Genomic DNA, 22,173 nt, shown 5'->3' on the forward strand with positions numbered 1-22,173 from the left:
ACAGCTAAGATGCTGAACAACAGCTCAACCTGGAGCTGGGCTGCTGTGAGTCACCGGTGATGGCGTAGCTGCAGACCCTGTGGCAGTGGGTTGCCATGGGCTACAGTGTGTGGCCAGCAGCCAGCGTGTGTGGCCAGCAGCCGTCCAGAAGCCGGCGACTGATCTGCCTTGCCCGGGAAGAGCGCAATGATGGTGCCAACTTGGGCCAGTGAAGTGACGTCCTCCACAAGTAGATTGAAGAACAAAACGACAGCAACTTGTCTGTTCCCCTTCCCCCAATTCCCCAGCGCTGTTCCCATCCCCCCAATCCCCCAATTTAAAAAAAAAAAAGCATCTCTTCAAGGATGCCCCTGGAAAGTGTCTACGCCTCCTCCCCTTTGCCCCATGCTCCAGGCTCAGAAAGCATTAGCGGTCAGGTTTTGTCTCCCAGCCCCACGCCTTCGCCTGGCATGGAATACACTCCACAAACTGGCCTCATCTTTGCACGTCCCTCCTTGTATCAGTTTCCTATCGCTGCTGTAACAAATTACCACACTGCACGGCTTGAAACATCAGAAATGGATTTTCTCACAGCTCTGGCAACCAGAAGTCTGAAATCACGGCGTCCGCAGGTCTAGGGGAGGGTCCTACCTGCCTCTTCTTCGCTTCTGAGGGTTGCTGGCATCCCTTGGTTTTCCTTGGCTTGTACCTGCATCACTCTAATCTCTACCTCTGTCTGCACATGGCTTTCTGCCCTCTGTGTGTGTGTGTGTGTCTGTTTCCTCTGCTTATAAGGATACTAGTCATTGGATTAGGGCCCATCTTAATCCAGAATGGCCCCATCTTAATGAATTACATCTGCAAAGATCTGGCTTCCAGATAAGGTCACATTCTGGGGTTCCAGGTGGACATGACTTTTGGGGACGCTGTTCCACCCAGTACACCCTTTTCCATGTCCCTACTACCAACTTGGCAAACTAGACAACTCCCTTCCTTTCCAACCATAAGGTCCTCTCGCCGAGACTTGCTTACTTGGGTCCTTCCCTCTGGGCTTTCTGCCTATTCTTTTTATTCTCCAAGGCCCTGCGTACATACCACTTTCTCCATGCTGCTTTCGCTTGATCCTTAGGGAAGCCGCTAAGCAGAGTGTCTGACACATAGCAGTAGCCAATGTGTGCTGATTCGCCTCTATTTCTTGGAAAATCCCTAGAAATTTATCATTCTCTTTTGTGTGTTTTGCTTTTGGCTTTGTATAAAGTCACTTGCTGATGCCCAAACCAAAGATATAAACATCATAACAACATAAAGTTCTAGGCCTTTCTGAAAGCCGCTTGTAAATATAGACACACAGTTCTCAACAAAATAATAGCAAACCAAATCTAAGAGCACATAAAAAGGATTATGCACCATGACCGAGTGGGCTTTATGCCAGGAATGCAAGGGTGGTTCAACACATCACGATCAATCAACGTAACACAGCAGATTAATAGAATAAAGGACAAAAGGCATGCAATCATCTCGATAGGCGCACAAAACACATTTGACAAAAATCCAACACCTTTTCATGATGAAAACACTTACCAAACTAAAAATAGAAAGGAACTTCCTCCAACTGACAAAAGGCATCCATGAAAAGCCCACAGCTAACGTCACACTCAATGGGGGAGGACTGACGTCTTTCCCCCAAAGATCAGGAACAAGACAAGGATGTCCCCTCTCTCCAAGTCAATTCAATGTTGTCTGGAGGTTCTACTCAGGGCAATTAGGCAAGAAAAGAAATAAAAGGCACCCGGATTGGAAAGGAAGAAGTAAAACTATTTCTATCCACAGATGACATGCTCTTGCATATAGACTATCCTTAGGAATTCATACCCACGCCCAAGAAACCTATCAGAACTAATACATGAATTCAGCCAAGTTGTAGGATATAAGATCAACATATAAAAATTAGTTGTGGGCCGGCCGAGTGGCACAACAGTTAAGAACTGGCTTGGGACACCAGAGGGCCCCGGTTCGGATCCCACATATGAGGGCCAGTGACACTGCCCTCCACAGCTAAGATGCTGAACAGCAGCTCAACCTGGAGCTGGGCTGCCCGTGGGTCACTGGCGACGGCTAGGCTGCAGCCCCTGGGGCAGAGGATTGCCATGTGCTACCGTATGTAGCCAGCAGCCAGCGTGAGCGGCCAGCAGCCGCCGTGAACGGCAGTCCAGAAGCCGGCGACTGATCTGTCTCGCCCGGGAAGAGCGCAATGATGGTGCCAACTTGGGCCAGTGAAGCAACGTCCTCCACAACTAGACTAAAGAACAAAAAATGACAGCAACTTGCTGTTCCCCTTCCCCCAATTCCCCAGCACTGTTCCCCAATAAAAATCTTAAAAAAAAAATTAGTTGCATTTCTATGCACTAGCAATGAACAATACAAAAACAAAATTAAGAAAACAACTCCATTTACAGCATGCACGCTCGCGTGCGTGCACACACACACACACACACACACACACACACACAAAAGACTTGTACACTAAAAACTGAACACATTGTTGAAACAAATTAAAGAAGACCTAAATGAATGGAAAGTCATCCTGTGTTCATGGTTTGCAAGACTTAATATTGTTAAGATGGCAACACCACTCCCCAAATTGATCCATAGATTCAACACAATCCCTATCAAAATCTTAGCTGCCTTTTTTGCAGATATTGACAAGCTGATCCTAAAATACATATGAAAATGCAAGGGGGCCGGCCGAGTGGCGCGTTGGTTAAGAGCTGGCTTGGGATGCCAGAGGGTCCCGGTTCGGATCCCACATATGAGGGCCAGTGACACTGCCCTCTACAGCTAAGATGCTGAACAACAGCTCAACCTGGAGCTGGGCTGCCGTGAGTCGCCGGCGACGGCGTGGGCTGCAGCCCCTGTGGCAGTGGGTTGCCATGGGCTACCGTGTGTAGCCAGCAGCCAGCGTGAGCGGCCAGCAGCCACCGTGAGTGGCCGTCCAGAAGCCGGCGACTGATCTGCCTCACCCGGGAAGAGCGCAATGATGGTGCCAACTTGGGCCAGTGAAGCAATGTCCTCCACAACTAGACTAAAGAACAAAACGACAGCAACTTGTCTGTTCCCCTTCCCCTAATTCCCCAATAAAATCTTAAAAACAAAAACAAAAAAACACTCTATGGTACTACCATAAGGATAGACATATGGACCAATGGAATACAATTGAGAGTCCAGAAGTTCATTTATGGTCAATAGGTTTGCACAACCACGCGGATGTACTTAATGCCAGTGAACTTGTACACTTAAATGTGGTTAAGGTGGTAAATTTTATGCTATGTGTATTTTATTATAATAATAATATAATAATAATACACACTGGATTACTGCTTTAGAATTTCTCAGTTTTCTCCACCCCAAAGTATGTTTTCTCATCATTCCTGTTTCTCTCAGATATGATGCCGTGTTGGATTAGCCGTAGGGCTGGCCAGCCCAGGGCCCCGTGTGAGGCCACCAACAGGTGGCACCGTGGGACGCTCTGCTCACGCGAGTGGCCCTTGGGGGCTGCTTTGGTTTACCCTGAGGATGATGAAGAGTTCATGGAATGGCTTTGGGAACATCGAGAGAGTGGCTAGAAGGCTGGCCACCTCGCGTTCAAAGTGACTGTGCGGCAGTCTCCCTGTCCATCTCCTTATCCAGCCTCGATCGGTCCCCCATCACTGACCAGGGCCGGGGTGTGTTGGGGGGTGTCTGCCGGCCTCTGCACGTATGTGGGGCACCGCTCTGAAGCCACGGCCTTACGTTTGAGGAGCCCGTGGAAGCAGCTGGCTGTTCTACCACTTCTTCACGAATTCTGTCCCCACGGGCAGCGGACACTAAGAGGAATGTGTGACCTGCTGCAGGCAAGGTCCACGAAGTCCCAAAAAACACGGTCTGCAGCACTCCCTCCCAGCAGCAGGGCTTTGGGGAAAGCACTGTTTTTGTTTTGTATCGTTTTTTTTCTTCCCATTTGGTAAGGTCGGTGTCAAGATAGCCCAGGACAGCCTGAGGGGTTTGCCCCTCCGAACTCCACCCAGATGGAAACTCCTGTGCAACTGGCATTTTTGCCGTGGCCGCTGCCGGAGTGCACACACAGCCGCCACTGGCTGTAGGCTTTCTCGGACCCTCGCCTCCTATAGCACCTACGTAAGAAGCTGCCCTGGGCCAGCCAGGTCCTCTTCAAGCCCTTGTGAAGACTCCTTCATCATCAGACAAAAAGATTGCTGGAAAGAGTGAAACCTGGGGCGCCGGGAATGCTCTTGGAGCCCGTGCCTGGGTGTCAAAGGGTCCATAACGGAGGAGGGGGCACTGAGAGCGCTGCAGCTGCACGCAGGCCCATGCTGACGCGGGACGACAGGCCACTTCACCCGTCTGCAGCCGGCCCTAGTCCGTCACCCCCTGCCCGCAGCTTCAGGCCCCAACAACCCCACCTGTGCTGGTGGCCCATGAATGCGTCCCTCGGGCCCTGGGCACAAATGCAATTTCTGGCAATGCCTATATCAGCCACTTTGGGGCGAACCATGGCACGTGGGGCTGTTTTGAAGCCACTTTCGAATGGATGGGGTCTCTGCAGAAACCTGGAAGAGCCTCTGGGTTCTAGGGAGACACTGGCCTCGGCGGGGGTGCTCTCCATCACTAGACCAACATCCTGCACCCTCAAAGCTTCTGCTCATGCCCCAGCAAGGCAGCCAGCCAGGACGTGGGGGACACCACGCAGTGACAGGAAGGCCAGGTGGCCGGTACTCACCGCTGGCCGTACAGGTGGGGCATTTCTGAGTTCTGCTTTGTTCCTGTGGTGCTAAGTAGAACACACACAGATCAGCTGTGATCCTGACCTCACTAACTGCACCTTGCCCTGACAAAGCTGAAATGATGGGACAAAATACGAGCCGACACGTAAGGAGCAGTTGAGCTCTACAGGTTTGTGCAGGGTCCTCAAGGCACTCGGCACGCCCACTTTTCAGATGGGAAAACTGAGGCCCACGGAGGCCCAGGCCTGGCTTGAGGCCACGCTTGCCACGACCATGACACTGAGTCGTCCCTTTGCAGCAGGGAGTGCATCTCTTTAGTCTCTATCACATTCCACACATGAGGCATTTTTCTCATACAGATCTTTCAAACGTGGGCAAACTAATAAGTAGCCAACTCTTCTATGGAAGAAGAATTTGAAAGAGAAAAGGGCATGGGTCACAGCAGTGGACAGGCCGCAGCAGGACGTGTGTGTGTGTGTGTGTGTGTGTGTGTGTGTGTGTGTGTGTGTGTGTGTAAATATCTGAAACACGAATGACCGCATCAGGCATGTGTACGGTGTGCCCACACCCTCCCAGCAGAAGACAAGCCCGACAGGAGATCCTCCCTCTGCAGGTGGGGCGCCAGGAAGGCTGGTACCCATTACTGGCCGGGCCCCTTATCCAGCCCGTGTGGTCTCCGCCCAGTTACCCACCTCTGCTGGGCCTCGGTCTTCATCTGTAAAACGGGGTGGTGGGAGGGGAGGTGTGCAGAGATGTGGCTGCAGGACAGACCAGCTCGTCAGGGACAACTTGCCAACCTGGCAACTGTCCTTGGCTATTGGACAGTCAGTCCCGGGCAGGCCGTCCTCAGCCTTCCAACACTCCCCAGCCCTCGGCCGTCGCATGTGTGTCACCTCCCCTGCTCTTCTCCACTCTTCTTACCTCTGGAGCCTGACCGAGCCCTCTGTGAGTGAGGGGTTGGGGTGACACGGGACTTTAGGGAGAGAACATTCTGTCCCATGTTCCCTGCACCCTGACCCTGGGGGCCACCGGGGCTACGTGAAGCAAGAGCGGGTGGGTGGGAAGGGGCTGGCGCGGAGCCCCCGCCTCCACCTCTGGGTCTCTGACTCCACTGACAGGGAGCCCACCTTCCCTGACCCCTCACCCCCGGCCCTGGGCCCTTTCCCGGCACCTATGCTAGACCGACATGTCACGCCCCACAGGAGGGATGGTGTCTGCGCTGTCTCTGCACGTTTGCCCTGTTGGGGAAGCGGGCAGATGACGGAGGAAGTCGCTCTCTGCACCTTAATTTCTCTGCCTGTGAAACGGAGGTGTCAGTGGCTGGACCCTGGTCTCCGAGGCCCCATCAGGCCCTCAGATTCCAGCAGTTTCTAAAATGCACACCAAGCCGACTGTTCCAGACAAAACCAAGGCAGACCACAGTGGTCACCACCGCGCACACAGACAGCTTTGGATCCGTCCTCGTGCTGGGCTGGACTCTGCCTGGTTCCAGCTGACCGCGGGGGCGGCCGGTGCTGGCGTGGGCTGGCAGAGCCACCTGGGCGGGGCAGTCAACCGACATCGCTTCCGGAGCCGGCTGGCCAGAGCGGCCAGAGCGGCCAACCTGGATGATGGTGGCTGCTTCTGCCGTCAGGGTGGGGCCTTCTCAGCTTTCCGAGCCCTCAAATGGCAGGGATCAGAGGCCCTGCAGATTCCGCTATCCCAGCCCCCCAGACACGGTGGCGGAGCTGGGAGTGTCATCAATCTACATCTGAGACCACCCTGGCTTTCCCCTCAGCCGCGGTGGGGACAGGCAGGCCGAGCGGGGCATGAATCACTTGGCTCCGGGAGCCCAGCGCCGCTGGAGGCTGGAGGACAGCGCCTCGCCCGGACAATCGTCTCCGCTGTGTCCCTGATGCCACGTGAGCGCGCGCAGGGCTAATTATGAAAGGTGTAAATCACGGGGAGGAGGGGAGTTGTTCAGGCTTATTACCAGCGCAATTTAGGAAAAGAACCAGGCCGGGTCTTACTTCTCCATCGCCCACCCCACCCCCAACCCCCGGGGAGCAGCGCCGGGCTGGCACGAAGGCACTGCCCACAGGAAGAGAGGGTGCACCCGACCTCTGGGTGCTGTTTTTATTTTACATTTTTCTGAGTTACAGAGAACGACGTCGTCAGATTTCCAAGTAACATTAAGAACAATTTTACTTAAATAACCCAGCTGCTTTCACAAGTCTGTGCTTCCGTGCGTCAGATGCATTTATAACCGCCTCGCAGGTAGACTCAGGCTGCACACGGAAGCTACACGGGGCTTTCCTCCTTAACGTGATTACACGGTGCCATCCATTACGGACTGGAGACTCTGATGGCAGGAATCATTTGTTTTTCTTTTTCCCTGAAGGCATTTGCAAATATGCTTGGAGGCTAAGGGACGCTGGGTACATCTAATAAATAATGCAAAATAATTAATAGCCCCAGCAGCCTGGAGACCACGCCTAGCTGCTACCGAACCAGGCTTTTGAGAACCAACTGCTCCATTCCCCTCCGATTTCATCCTGGAAATCCCTGACTGCAAAGTCAGCCGCGCATGGATCTTTCTGAACTCAACAAGAACGAAAGGCAGAGTTGCACATGTGTCCCCCCCAGATTTGACTGGAATTTCACATGGATAAAAAACAGGATATTTCTAAAACAAAGTGCTCTCATTAGCCGCACGTGCCCAGCCCGTTCAGGGTCCAACGTGGGAGGTTCCCTAGGACCCACTGCAAATGAGGAGCGACCCGAGTCCCAGCAAGCTTGGGCCCCTGACAGAGCAAGGCCCCGTGAGTCAGCAACTGCATGCTTGAGGCTGGTGCACATCCCCTCCTCTAATGCCCAACAGAGACTGAGACTTGGGCATCCCCAGGTTCAGACCCAGTCCAGCCCACCGGTCAGTCACGTGACCCTTTCAAAGTAAAGTTACACCCGACGCAAACCAACAACTTGATGCTCAGGGAAAAGGGGAGGGCAGGAGAGGGAGCACCTGGGTGTGAAAATGTTCCCGGGCCGGTTCTGGGGACCAAACACCCCCCTGTCACCTAGGTACCATTTGGGGAGACAAAGAAGGCTGGCTCTCTCACAGGTCAGGTGATTTCATGCAATGAAAAGACGCCACGTGGGCCTTGCCTGGTTTTTCTGCAAAAAATGCCTGGAGTCGGCCATCAGCTCTGAAAAGTCACCCTACAGTCTGTTGGCCCCCAAATCACACAGGGTTACCGGGATCCGGAAGGGACCCTGTTCTCCTCCACATGCCTGCCTGTTCAGGGACTTTTCATGTCCACCAAAAAGTCAGCCCCACACTACAGGACCCGCAGAGGTAAGGCAGTAACTAAGAAACAAGGTAACTATTACTAGGAGCAGACTTGGTGGGGGGCTGTCACTGACCGGGGGCCCTTGCTGTGGGTGGTGGGCTCCCACGCCAGAGCCTGGACCTAGGTCGATGTGTGGTTTCCTGCGGGACCGTCACAGGCATATACAGGAAACCTTCAGGCTTGCCTGACCCACTGTGGGCACCCACTCCTCCTCGGACCCTCTGGCTCCCAGCGTGGGTGCCCCCTGTGCAAGCGTGCGGTTGTCAGGACCCGTGCCGTCCCTGGAGCTCCCACGGCTCTACAGACACAGGATGGTCACCGCCCAGGCGGGTGGTTTCCCAACTTTTCAGGCGATGTTCCCCTAGGCGATTTAAAAATGGAATGAATACTAATAATAATTTGACTAAATTTAGGTGTCCCCCTTAGGCATCTGATTAAATTTCATGAACTCTTTTTCAGGCTTGCAGCCCAAATCTGCCTTCTCTCTGAGCTTCACGGCAAGGACTTCCTGACCATCATATGGGACCGTGAACTCTGCCGGAGAGGGTGGAACTTCCCAAAGTGACCAGACAATGGGAGGGGGCTGACGGGGGCGGCAGGGGAGTCTGCAGTGCTGCAGCATGGGTCGGGTCACAGAGGCCTGTCCACAGGAGCATGAGGTCACAGAAGTACCTTGAAATCATGGGGCCAATCGACGCATTTTCCTAACGGGGACACCGAGTCACAGGGAGTGAGAGGACCACCTGGGAAACACGGCAGCGGAGGAAAGGCGGGGCTGGAGGCCAGGGCCTCTGGATGCTGAGATCTGGCCTTCGCGTCACTCCACGTGGCTCCTTCCCATTTGCAGCCAGTCCCGGTCCCTGTGAACCACTTCGGGAGCCCCTGTAGCAGAGGCAGCCAGTGCTGACCAGTTCTGCCCAACATACCCTCCAGGATGCTCAGAGTGACTTCCCGGGACTCAGCCAGGTGTCACCCTCAGTCCCTGCAGGCTGAGTGAGTGACCGGGGAGCTGTGAGTGATGTGGGACTCCCACCCAGAGCTGACCTGGAGCTGCTGGTGTCGAGGGGAGGGGTCAGCGACTGGGGCCTGGCTGTTCTCTACCACTCCCAACCAAACACGGCAAATCACAGTGATAATGAATAATAAAGTCACCTGCTTTCTTTGGTGGGGCACTGGCTATTCATCTGTGCTTATTTAAATTCCATCCACACAGCTGACACCAAAACCTGGATTTTTTTACGCCGCTGCATCCCATGAGCGGTGCCACACGGGACTTGTTTTGGTTCTTCCTCTCTTCCTACGACGCTCCCCCCATGCCACTCGAGTCTCTTTGTCCCCTGGGCCTGGTTCCAGATTGACAAACAGCATCCTTTGGCAGAGTCATTGCCTGGCGTGGCTCAGGGCATCTAAGGCAAACCAGGATTGGGACTCTGGCCCACAGGATGTTCTTAGAGCAAGACGGCTATTCAGCAACCCGGGGAGAATGGGCTTGGAAAGGCTGTGCTTCGGGCGCTTCTCGGGGGAGGTGGGGGTGGGGTGTGGGGTGTGGGGGGAGGGCTGGCCATCCTCTGTCAGCCCGACTCAGCGCTTCGCACCAAAGTTCACCGACAGCCCAGACTACCAAGCGACTGTCTGTCCTCTGAGCCGATCGAAGGGATGGAGATGCCTGAGCGTCATGGATGACAGACCCCAGGGAGACGATGCATCTCCATGGACATGACTCCAACAGGGTGGTCCTGGAGGGGGCTTTTGGGGACCCTCAGAGGGGGGTTAACACCTTCCTCTTTGATGTGCTCTTCTATAAAAATCACAGACTCCAGGAGGAAAATGGGCCAATGACAACACATACGTCACAGAAGAAACAAAGTGAATAAACACACAGAAATACGAGCATCTTCAGTCACAAAGAAATGCAAATGAACTTGGGCTTTAGCCCATGTATCTGCAGTGGTTTATTTCAGAGCGGGTGGAAGCTAACGGTGGGAGGACCCCCTGCAGCGGGCACCCCTCCTGCCCCAGGAAACGTGGAAGGTCAAGTCCCTCCCTTCCCCATCTACTCATCAAATCCGTCGGACAAAGCCAGACACTCCGGAGTCCGTCAATTTACAAAACTGCACTGTCCGTCTCCTGTTCTTTCAGCAGCGTCCGCTCAGACTCAGTTCTGCTCCTTCACAGAAACTCCAGGAACAGTGGGCCCCACGGCCCTCTGGGGCGACCTCTGTGCGCACACACACAGGTTAAGGCAAAAATAGGATCGCGTTGCCAGTGCCATTCGACAGCTGGCTTTTTCTGTGACCATATTTAGGGCTTCTGTCCCGTCCGGACACCAGGTCAGCCACACCTCTTTTGAAAGGCTGTTTCAAGTTCCAAGTATTTATTTAAACATTCTCTATAGACAAAGACTTGGGAGTTCCTGTTTTAATTTTTCTGTAAAACAAATAACATCGCATTGAACTTCAGTGTGTGTGCGTGTGTGTACATGGGTATGCAATCAACCTCCATGCACACACAAAGTCACGCATCGAACCTTGGTTTGCACATATGTACACATGGAACCTCTGTGTGTCTGTGTGTGCACACACATATTTGTACATATGTGCACATCTGTGAATTTGTCCATGACCGAGGCTCAACCCCTTAAAGAAGTAATGGGCAACATGTCGCCCAAATTAAAATGTGTCTGGGGACCTGTGGAGGGGTAACGGCATTGTGTACGGAACCAAGCACAGCCGTGTTTCTCACAGGACGAGCAGAAAATCGGAAACAGCGAAATGTCCTCGAGATGAGTGAACATGGTCAAGTGAAATGTCAGATATCTACCCAATAGGATATTGTGGAGGCCTCAAACATGAGGGCCACGAAGAAGACGATAGTTCGCGAGGAATTTATGATTGGACGTGAAATGAGAATAGCGGATGGAACTCACGCAATCCTGGGGGCTGGGAGTGTAAGCTGGACCAATGCCCGTGCAAGGTAACTGCTGCATCTCAGGGAGCTGAGCTCACATGCACGCAGAACTGCTACAGGGGCCACTGCTCACAGAGAAAGACCTCCCAAACAAACCAAAAGGTGAGGACAAGGACACAGGAAGGCTGAGAGCACTTGTCCCTTGGAGTGTTGCTCAGCGGTCAGAGTAAGTGAACCACAGCGTCCTCGACACACACAGCTGGATCACAGAAGACTGCAAAGGATGATGACATTTTTATAATGCTCACAATCAGACAAAACTAATTGATGTATTGTTGGGAAGTGTACACATATGTGGACAACCTGCTTTAAAAGAGTGAGGAAATGAAGCACGCAGCATTCCAGAAAGTGATTCCTTCCGGCGACCGGATTACAGGGGCTGGGGCTGGGGAGAGCCTGTGGGGGCCCGGTTGGTCCCAGTGCATCATGTAGCTGTGCCCTGGGCAATGGGGTTCATGTTATTATCATGCTGCATGGCTTATACGTGTTACATATACCGGGGGTGCCCCCAAAATGTATACTTATGACTTGTATTCATCTTTTGTTATTGGTATACATTGAGTATCACAGTTTTAATACAACTTTTTCCTTTCCTAAAATGTGTATACATTTTTTTGGGTACCCTCTGTATTTTTGCATGTATCAAATGTAACAAAATAAAAAAAATTTATTTTTAAACCCAGAAACCACATTTTACAAATAGCATGTCTGCAACTCTGTAAAATAACTTAGGCATCAGAAACAAAAGGATAAATATAAAAAAACATAAGGCCAGAGGAAATACACCAAAATGTGAACGATGGCTGTGTTGGGTACAGAACCGAGGTCAAATGTCGTTCCCTTCTCTTTTGCCTTTTCCCTATTTTCCAAAATTTCTTTAGTAAGCAGCTGTGACTTTTATAATTAAAAAACAACCTCCCCCCAAATCATTAAAAACATCAAAGGAAAAACAAACAAACAGAAAACAAGACAAAGCAAAAACTGACCTTCTAGCAACAAAAAATTACCCCCAGCAAACCAGTTTCAATAGGGAAATAAAACAAGTAGGAAATAAAACCACGCCTAAGCCAGTACTTAGATGGGAACAGAAAACAGAGGCGGTTTACCGCCTCCCTCCCTGCCTCCCTCCCTCCTGGGCCACGCTGGGCCCTCTGGTTTCTGCCTGCCCACCAGCCATTCTCTGATTTCAGACATCAGCGCCTACACTGGGTCTCCCGTCCCCATGGACCCAGTGAGGTAGGAATGCTATCGTGGCTGGCGACACTCTTAGCTTTCCAGGGTTGCCGTAACAAATTACCACGAACCGGGGGCCTTAAAACAACAGAAATTTATTCTGTCATAGTTCTGGAGGCAGAAGTCCAAAATCAAGGAGTCCATGGGCTGCGCTCCCTCTGAAAGTCTAGAGCAGAACCCTCCCAGGCTCCTCCAGCAGCTGGTGGCTGCCGGGACCCCTGGCGGTCCTTGGCTTGTAGACGCTTCCCTCTGATTTCTGCCTCCCATCTTCACGTGGCCTTCTCCCTGTGTCGTGTGTCCACTTCTGTCTCTTATGAGGCCTCTCACTGGATGCAGGGCTCACCCTACTCCAGTATGACCCCATCTTGATCCTAATTACATCCACAAAGACCCTTCCCCAAAAAGTCCCACTCTGAGGTTCTGATGGGATATGAATTTGGGGGGACACTATTCAATCCAGTATTGACACTTATCTAATTTTTCTGACAAGGAAGGTGGGCAGTGTGTGCGAGGCAGGACAGCCACTCCAAGGCCAGGAAGACATTGCTCAGGGCCATCTCCCTGTGGGTCCTGGAGTGGCTGGCTCTCACTCGCAGCGGGGACAGCTCCTGGGGACCTGGCTGGTTTATCTCACGGGCCATGCTGGGGTCCTTCCCTTTACCCTACTAGGGAACGCCCGCCCCACACCCTGAAACCCTGGCGTTGAGTCAGACACGGAGGGCGGGGGTTGGGGGGGTGAAATGCCAGCTGGCCAGGGTGGCCCTTGTCCTGTGGCCGCGATTTTTCATTGGTTTCCATTTGCTTTCAGACATGCATTTCCCATCATAAACTGTGCTAAATGCTATTTAGTAGCTAATTAACTTTCTGTGTGAAGACCTCTCTAATTGCACACTCTCCCTGCTCTGCCTGGGCCCTCGGGGACGCAGAGCTGTCCGAGGGCATTTGTTCTGCTCCCTCGTACCTCATAGGCACAACTTCAGCCCAACAACAAACTGCCAATCAAGGCTGCAGAGGTCAAGGGGCACCAAATTAGGAGCCTTGCGCTACTGCCAAACTTCCCCGGCGAAGCTTAATTTAAATGGAAAAAAAAAAAGGTTATGGAAAATAATTTTCCCCGGTGAAGCTCCGCTAGGCGTCAGAAGGAGCGCTGTCCTCTGCTCTCTGGAGCGTCTGGTTTCTTCTTTGAAATGTTCCGAATGGAATCTGTTTATATTTTGACTGCACTGGCATCTGCCATCCATCAAACAGAGAGATAATCAGAAAATAAAAGTGTTTGATTTGCACTTCGTGACTCAGTGCACGGGAGGCGGGAAGGGGCGAAGGTGTGTGTGTGGTTCACATGTACCCACTGCGGCCAAAGCCATCGCTTGGCCTATGCACTGGCCTCGGACCTTTGTGCTGGCAAGAGCTCCAGTCAGCAAGGCTACGTTTCCTTCGTACATGCGAGATCCCTGGTCGTCCTCCAAGACAAAAGGCCAACCCCAGCTGATGTTTTTGATTGACACAAATGCTCAGCACTTCAAATCAGAGCTTAAGAGCGGAGCCCTCAGCCCTGCATCCTCAGCACCACCGAGGCCATGGTGGTTTCACAGCTCCGGGTCGGTTTCAGAGAACCCCTGCCTGCAGGGCGTCCGCTTGAAGTCTCCTCTTCAAGACCTTCACGAGAAAAGACAAAAGAGAGGACAAAGGCCACCACCTGCCAAAGGCGTTTTTGACCTTGGAAAGCCGGGGCGCAGGGCAGCAACTCAGGGCTTTGAAGGATGAACGGCGAGGGGTGTGTCCACCGGGATGCCCACGACACCGAATTCCTTGCCTCTTATTAGAGTAGAGTCACCGTGGGAAACCAATGTCCCTGCTGGGTCTTTCACTCACTAGGAAAGGCTTGACACACCGGACCCTGTAGGAGGCCATGGTTGAGCCCAGTATCCTGTGTCTTCAGTGGGAAATGTCACCGCTGTTAGGTCAATGGGAAGGTTTGGTTGAGCTGAGAAGAAGCCTGAAGCCAGACCGGAGTCTGAAGCCCTTCCCTGGGCAGGCTGGGCTGGCTGGAGCAGAGGTAGGGGCCCGGGGCTGTCAGGCACAGTCTGGGCTGTATTAGTCATGACTGCTGGGAGGGGCTGGACGTGAGGCCAGCTGTCCCCTCTCACCCTGTGGACCCTGCTGCTGTGTTTCCTTGGCTCCCTTCCTGCAGCGGCCTTGGAGCAAAGCCATCTGGGATATATTGGGTTGTCGGAAAAGTCATGACTCATGTTTGGACAGATGGCACTAGTTCATTTTTGGAAGTACTAGAGTCACTTCCATCTATGTTATTGCTATGTCCTTTGACAGCTGATAAGTCTAGCTTCATTCTAAAAAAAAAATTGAGTGATTTGGTTGAGTGTTGAAGATTTTACAATAAGTTGAAGATGGAAGACCAAACTGCATTTTTGCCATATTTTACTGTTTTACTTCCATAAAGGGAAGAACGCGCCTCAAGCTTGTGAAAAGTTGCATAAAGTTTACGGTGACAATGCTCTACAAGAACGTCAGTGCCAACGATGGTTCACAAAATTCCGTGCTGGTGATTTTGATCTCAACAACGCTCCTTGGTCAGGGAGGCCCACCGAGGTTGATGACGACTAAATAAAGGCATTGATCGAGTCAAACCCACATTACACGACACGAGAGATTGCAGAAACATTGAACATCCGTTATTCAAGCATTCAGGACCACCTGAAGTGTCACGTCCTGCGTGGCAAGGGCAAATGGGACACGAGAGGGGCGACGCAGATTGAATAAAGAGACAGAGACAGAAGTAAGATTTAAGAGCGAGACCAAGGGACTCAGCCTAAGAGAGACTGAGCCCCGAATCGGGTCAGAGCATGGCTTTTATTGAGAATCTTCAAAGAAGCAAACTGCAGAACTGTGACTCATTAACCGTGTATACGTGGGTGCCTTAAGGCTTGTTCCCATTACCTGACCCCTTTGTACTCCAACAAATGCTATGCCTCCATACATCACTGCACAGCCCCAGGACACTGTGTTACATGTCCTCCCAGGGGAGACAACTGATATCATTCCATCAGGTCTCAGTTTTCCGAGACGCCCCCCGAGAGAGCTTTACAGATATCATTCCATCCGGCCTCAGTTTTCCGAGACACTCTCTCGACTACAGGGTATGAGGCTAATGCAGAGGGGGTGGTCGTGGGATTGGCTGTAAGGCAACACTGAAGAATCTGGGATACGTAAGCAAGCTCGATATTTGGGTTCCGCATGAACTCTAAGAAGTTCATTTGACGGCGTGTATAAACATCTGCAATATGCTCATTAAACGTGACGAAAACAATCCTTTTTTGAAGCGACTGATAACTGGTGATGAGAAGTGGACTGTTTACAACAATGTGGTGAGCAAATGGTCTTGGTCCCCACGTGATGATTTGCCTCAAATGACATCGAAAGCAGACATTCATCAGAGGAAGGCTATGCTCTCAGTGTGGTGGGGTTTTAAAGGTGTCATGTTTTTCGAGCTCCTACCAAGGAACCAAACAATCAATTCGAATGTGTACTGTCGGCAAATTGGACAGCTGGAACGAATCCATCATTCAGAAATGTCCAGAGCTTGTTAATTGTAAAGGAATTGTGTTCCATCGCGACAACGCGAGATCACACACAAGTTTGATCACCCGTCAAAAATTATTGGAGCTTGGATGGGATGTGTTGCCACACCCACCATACTCGCCTGACCTTATGCCATCAGACTTCAACTTGTTTCGCTCTCTTTAAAACTCCTTGCGTGGTATAATGTTCAATTCAGATGAGGCTGTAAATCAGCACCTTGTTTAGTTTTTCGCAAATAAAGACAGGTCCTTCTGTGAACGAGGAATTATGAAGCTCACTGAAAGATGGCAAAAGGTTATCGGACAAAACGGGCAATATATCATTGATTGATCTTTGTTCTTTATATAAATAAATGACCTTTAAAAGACAAAATACGTCATGACTTTTCCGACAACCCAATATTTTGTTTCTACAGAGTGCCCCCCAAACAGGAGGTGGGGCCCAGGCACCTCCACGTTGGCCAACAGAGGGTCAGGACCAGGATCAGCGGTGGGGCTGCGGCCAGCGTCATTGCCCAAGGCAGCCTCCGGCCTCCGGCCAGGGGAAGGCAGACGGGAGCATCTTTGCAAAGGCCCAGCCCTGCCCAGCGGAGGGAAGTGTCTCAGAGCTGCTCCATCTGGGGTTGGGGGTGGGGAAGTCCTTCTTTACAGGTGCTTATTTTTAAAGCAGAATAAACAGGTGCAGGAATATGCCTAGTGACTAGGAACCGTCATTCTTTCGCTGACGTGAGGGTGAGGCTGGGGTGAGAGTAGGGGGACCCCCACCCCTGGGGATGCACCGTGGCTCCCAGTGGTCGAGAGCCCTGGGCGCTACCCCAGCCAGTGCTGGGGGGAAGGGGACGGGGTAAGGACAGTAGGTGGGAGCAAGGAGATTTCGGTTCAGAGGGTTTAGGGGGCTCCTTCAACAGCGGTGGGTTACAAGTGGGCAGGACCTTATGTTTCGGAGCCTTTAATGGGGCAAACACAAGTGTGCAGCCAGGGGAGCGTCGGGGACACACGGGCTTGGGACCCTCTGAGGGTCTCGGGTGGCATGTCTGTATGCGGCCCCAAGGGGAATATTGCAAACTTGGAAAAACTACATAGCCCAGCAATTCTGAAAATGATTTAAAACAAGCCAAACAAAAGCACAATGGAAAAGCTAAACACGTGATGGGGAGTGAGAGGGTGCTGGACATTCACCTCCGACACAAACCAAATGCTTTTCAGTTCTTCTCCCTGAAGCTGTGTGTGTGTGTGTGTGTGTGTGCATGTGTATTGTGTTTATGTGTGTTGTGACATGTGTGCGTGTGTGTGTGAGTGTGTGTGTGTGTGTGTCTGTGCATGTTTTAAGCCAGCGTCCTCCGTTCCTATCCAGGCCCAGGCTGACCTTCGGTTATAAAAAGACAAGGGCATCCCCGGGGGTTCCAGTCCCAGGCGCTGGATCAGGAGAGAGGGGAAAGGTCTCATGTATGCCCAGAAATCACTGTACTTATTTACTGAACGTTTTCCCAACTCCTACCAGGGAGGTGCTGACCTGGCCACCAGCACGGGGCCTTGGCGAGTGGGCATCTGCCCAGTCTTTTATGTTCTTTCCAAAGTCACAAAACAAAAACATCAGCTCGAGAAGTCACCCTGGCCAACGCCCCACCCCCATGTCCCGGGTTGCAGAGACAGTTGGGGCCAGTTTATCCAAACTGTGAATAATAGTTCTTTCTTCTGTGTTGATCATAGAGAGCTGTGCATGCGCTAAGCCCAAACCTCACACAGTCAGCTCCACTGGGCAGTGGGCACGTTCCCCAGGGTAGTGGTGGGTCCCAGATAGGGCTCCTGGCCGCAGATCTGCCCAGGCGGCTGGGAGTCAGACCCAGATAGCCCACCTGCACCCCGCTCAACCAGCAGGGCTTCTCCTGGTGAATTTTAATTCCCACGTACCAAAGCATTCTGTCAGCACACACAAACCAATTCCAACACAATAGGGAAAAAAACCCCACATCATTAACTCTAGGGGTATAGGGAATTTTTCTGGAAGGTTCTATATGTGGGATATTGGATGTTGGTCCTTTAATTAATAATCAGCCCCAAGCAAAACTCAGTGGCCCCTGCTTGTTCTGACAGTAAAAGCCTTGCAAAATCAAAGCCTAATTCTGACAAGTGCAGTGAAATCTGTCCTGCCCTGTCCTTGGCGTGACCATGTCTCCTGGGCTCTGGCCAGGCTGGACAGTGTCACCCACATTCCAATCCATACCCTAGGCCCTTCCTGGGGACCCAGTGCCCTCAGTTCCACTGAGGAAAAGCCTTCCGATCAATAAGAGAGAAAAAGGTATCTCCAGAGGGTGTCTCTTAAATTGGAAACAAAAACAGCGGCGGGGGTAAGTGGGGACATTTTCCCACTGTCCATTGTACAAACTCGAACTCTGGGCCAGCGCCCAGTGTGAACAGCCAGGGAGCAGCAGCCGGGGAACCTTACTCACAGGTGGGATTCTGGGTGGTCCCACGGCACCCCAAATGGGGGAACCACAGAGCCCCTCACCAGCAGCATTGCTTTCCCCAGTGAAAAACTGCTTCGAGCCTGGGAACAAACTTTGCCCATTTAATAAATGGAGTGGCGTCCACGTAGCCGAGTCCCTCGCAGGGCCTGTTTCTGGGCTCTCACTCCTTGTTGGGGTTACAGGGCCACATCATCCTCACCTGGTTACCTCCAGGGTTAGTGAGTAGGTGGGGCTGGACTCTGCCTGCCGGCCTGGAGCAGGTCGCCTATCTGCTCCAGGCCTTGTCTGAGTGACAGGGAGGCCCCCAAATAAACATGGAACTGGGTTATTTCAAGGATGAAAAGGCACGGGTTTCTGCCTGCCATGGAGAAAGCCCTCATGAGCACCAGTCGTCTTTTGCCTCTGCCCCACACTCTCGTGGCTGAGGGCCTCTGCGGAGTTCACAGTTGCTCTGAAGGCTTCTCCCTGTGTGGGTGGGGCCACTTGCATCATGAGCAGCCAGGCAAGTCTCCACAGGCTCCCTGGTCCTGTCGCAGCACAGGTGACAGGTGCTGACAGGTGCTGAGTCATCAGGGCTGCGGGGGAGGGCTCCATCTGGGCCATCCCGTGAACATGACCCTTAGACAGGGGCCCCGGGGGCGGCCTGAGGGCCTCACCGGACTTGCAGGTTCTGACGGATCTTTGCCGGAACCCCCCTCTCGCCCCCACCCCCGCACCCCAGCCTAACTCGAAGGCCCTGTATGTATCAGCTCTTTCTGGGCCCCTGGACTGCGCACCTGGGAGCCTGTGAAAAGGCAGGCGTGCCTTCCAGGGCAGTGGGGCTTTGGCCCGAGGACCTCTACCCCAATATGTACCCCAACCCCCTTGCTGCTTTGTGCCAAAGCAAGGGAGAGAGTGGGCTGGGTCCCTACCACGGCTCCGCAGGGTGGCTGAATGGTGACGTCCAGCGTGCTAATGAGGCGGGCTCTGGGAAGCAGGCCACTTTTTCTAGCCCAGGTCCTACAAGCTGGGTGCCCTATGTTTGCCATGCCACATGCTGGGAAGACACTAGAACCTTCATTAAAATAGGAAAACCAGTGCTAAGGCTACAAGAAGACCCTGGCCGTGGCCAGTCTCATCACATAATGTCATTGAAAAAGATTCCTTCTGGGTCCCAGCATTGGCTGCAGACGGCGGGTCAAGGTGCCCTGCCCATCCCCACCCTCCTGCAGGTGCCGGGGGCTTGGGGGTCATGCTTAGGCGCCGGGCCAGGCCCGTGGGTGCCCTGCCTTCAGCAGCAGGCCCAGCGCCCACGCCCAGCAGGGCACACCCACGTTTCCAGTTCCCACAAAACAATGGGAGGGTCTATTTTTCTAAGTTCCGGAAAACGCCAGGAGAAGGATGTTTTCTTCTGGCTGAGAGCGCCCACCTGTCGGCGTCTCTGGGAAGAACAGCTTTCAGGGCCTCACTCTAGCGTCCACGTTCAGCTGCTTTGGACTCGAATGTGAGAGCAGGCATCTGTCCTGCAGGGAGGCAAGTGTGGCAACCAGTCTCGGGCGCCCGGCCAGCGGGAGCCCAGGCCACAGCCAGCCCCGCGCCGTGGTGCCACAGCTGGCCCTGCGAGCCTGTCCTTCCAGCTTGGGCAGAGGTGAGAGGCTTAGGGCGGTCACCGCCAGCAGCCGCGACGGCATTGGCGTCCAATTGTTGGAGCGAGGACAAGGTACACAGGCTTCCTGGACCCAATCCGAAAAAGCTGGTTCTCAAAAGCTGGACAGACGCCCACCCAAGGTGGTTTCTCACAGCCCCAGCTCCCCTGGTGACCTCAATTTATTTTTCCTCCTCTCTCTTCTTTTCTATTGTGGTAAAATACACATAGCATGAAATTTGCCATTTTAACCATGTTTAAGTGTTTTAATTCGGTTGCCTTAAGCACACTCGCAGTGTGATGCAGCCGTCACCACCGTCTTCTCCCGGACACTCCATCTTCCCAAACTGAAACTCTGTCCCCATTAAACACTCGCTCCGCACTCCCACCCCCCCAGCCCCTGGCTCCCTCCCTTCTACTTCCTGTCTCTATGAATCCAACTATTCCAGGTGCTTCACATAAGTGGAATCACACAGTATGTGTCTTTTTGTGACAGGCTTATTTCACTGAGCATAACGTCCTCACGGTTCACCCATGTTGTAACAGGGGTCAGAATTTCCATCCTTTTTAAGGCTGAGTAATATTCCATTTTGTGTATCCATCCATCCATCCAGACACTTGGGTTGCTGTCACCTTTGGGCTATTGTGAATACTGCTGCCAGGATCATGGGTGTACATACACCTGTTGGAATCCCTGCTCTCAGTTATTCTGGGTACCTTCTCTTTACTTCAAACCCTTCTATAGTGACCGTGTACTACCTACATAATAACAAGAAAAAAATTTTTTTAAGTAGGGGGTCCAGCAAAGTCCATTCCAGACAAGGCTACCCCTGAGACTCAGCTGGGCTGTCCTAGGAGTCAGTGGGTCCACAGAGGGAGAGTGAGAAGGACAGGAACCAGGCTGCGTCCGTGTCTGGCTGCGTCTGGCCGACCCCCCCTCCATTCCTGGGTCTAACATCAGCTGGGTGCTCTGGGGCCAGAGGCCAAGCCTGTCCAGGACCTGTCTGGTCTCTGGGGCGGCCGCGGTTGGCACAAGGTGGCAGGGGGGTGGGGGAGCCAGTCATGCTGGCAACTCTCCACCCACCAGACATCTGGAGAGGAGAGGGAAAGGCAGCGGAGAGACAGTGGTCAGGTGAAAATAGAGACAGGACATAGGGAAGGAGCTGCGGGTGGTCCCACAGCCCATGAAGCCTGCCCGGGTTACGAGCGTGTGTCCGCCTCCCCAGCAGCACACACCCAGCCGGCCTTTATGCCTGGCCCTGCTTTAGGCCCTGGCCAGTTCATGCCCTGGCTCAGAAAAGAAACCCAGCTTGGGAAGAGGCGGGAGAGGTGATGGAGGACAGGTGGGCCACCAGGGGAGGCGGAACTTCCTTTTCGGGGTTGCCCTTTGGCCCTTAGCAGCTGGGGTGGGGGGAGGCACGGTGGGCGGCGCTGCGGGCAGTGGATACCCCTGGCTGAGCTGGGGGAAGCCTGCCATCTGCTGGGCACAGGGAGATCCCTCCTCAGGAAGTGCCACCTCCAGGAAAATGGAGATCAAAGGGGTGGTGACTGCAGCCTCATCCTTCTCAGGGGAAGTGGCAGGGCTGTGACGCCCAGACAGACTAGATTCTGGGGCTGGAGGGAACGGGCCGCCACTCCACAAAGAGCAGGCCTTGGTGGGCCTCGGCGCCCTTCGTCCACGCCCAGCCGGCCGAGGGCCACACCTGCCTGGGGAAGCGGGCGCCTCCGCACGTCTGCCCGGTGGACCCAACAAAGACGCCTCTCTGCAGGCCCCGCTGTGCTGCGGGGCACACAATGCCCCCTTTCACCCCAGGTGGGGCTGGTGGAGCAGGGAGACCTCCCCGGGGTGCCCCGCCACCGGCTTCTGGCCCTGCCCTTCACTGCCTGCGGTTTGGAAGCTCAAGGAACTGTCACTTTCAACTATCGTCAGGGGATCCTCTGAGACAGGAGGTCCACATTTGTCATGTTGGTCTTACCCTGAAGGGGACAGCCTAGGAGCCTCTGTCCATGCTCCTCCAAAAGGGGGGACCACGACCCCAATCGGATCGTGCCTGTTGGAACTTCGAACACGCAGGTACAGTGAGAGAGTGCAGTGAGCCTGCTGTCACTCGACACCTTGCCCGGCGGCCCGCCAGGCCCGGAGAGACTGTAGCTGCCAAAAATAATCCTCCCAGTGTTTAAATATTTACAGAAGCAGAC

At 53.2% G+C, this 22,173-nt stretch overlaps 1 protein-coding gene and 1 long non-coding RNA gene across 5 annotated transcripts in view; one reads left to right on the forward strand and one right to left on the reverse strand.

Annotated features, from left to right (window-relative positions):
- Window positions 1-22,173, reverse strand: part of TBC1D16 (TBC1 domain family member 16) — a 67,415-nt gene that overhangs the window by 19,598 nt on the left and 25,644 nt on the right. The window lies entirely within an intron of this gene.
- LOC109383711 (uncharacterized) lies at window positions 6,366-9,233 on the forward strand. The gene is made up of 3 exons (XR_002124277.1): window positions 6,366-6,658; window positions 7,138-8,091; window positions 8,546-9,233. It is a non-coding gene; the product is annotated as an uncharacterized LOC109383711 (long non-coding RNA).

This window comes from Hipposideros armiger, unplaced genomic scaffold (genome assembly GCF_001890085.2).
Source record: "Hipposideros armiger isolate ML-2016 unplaced genomic scaffold, ASM189008v1 scaffold_87, whole genome shotgun sequence".
Classification (NCBI taxonomy): Eukaryota; Metazoa; Chordata; class Mammalia; order Chiroptera; family Hipposideridae; genus Hipposideros; species Hipposideros armiger.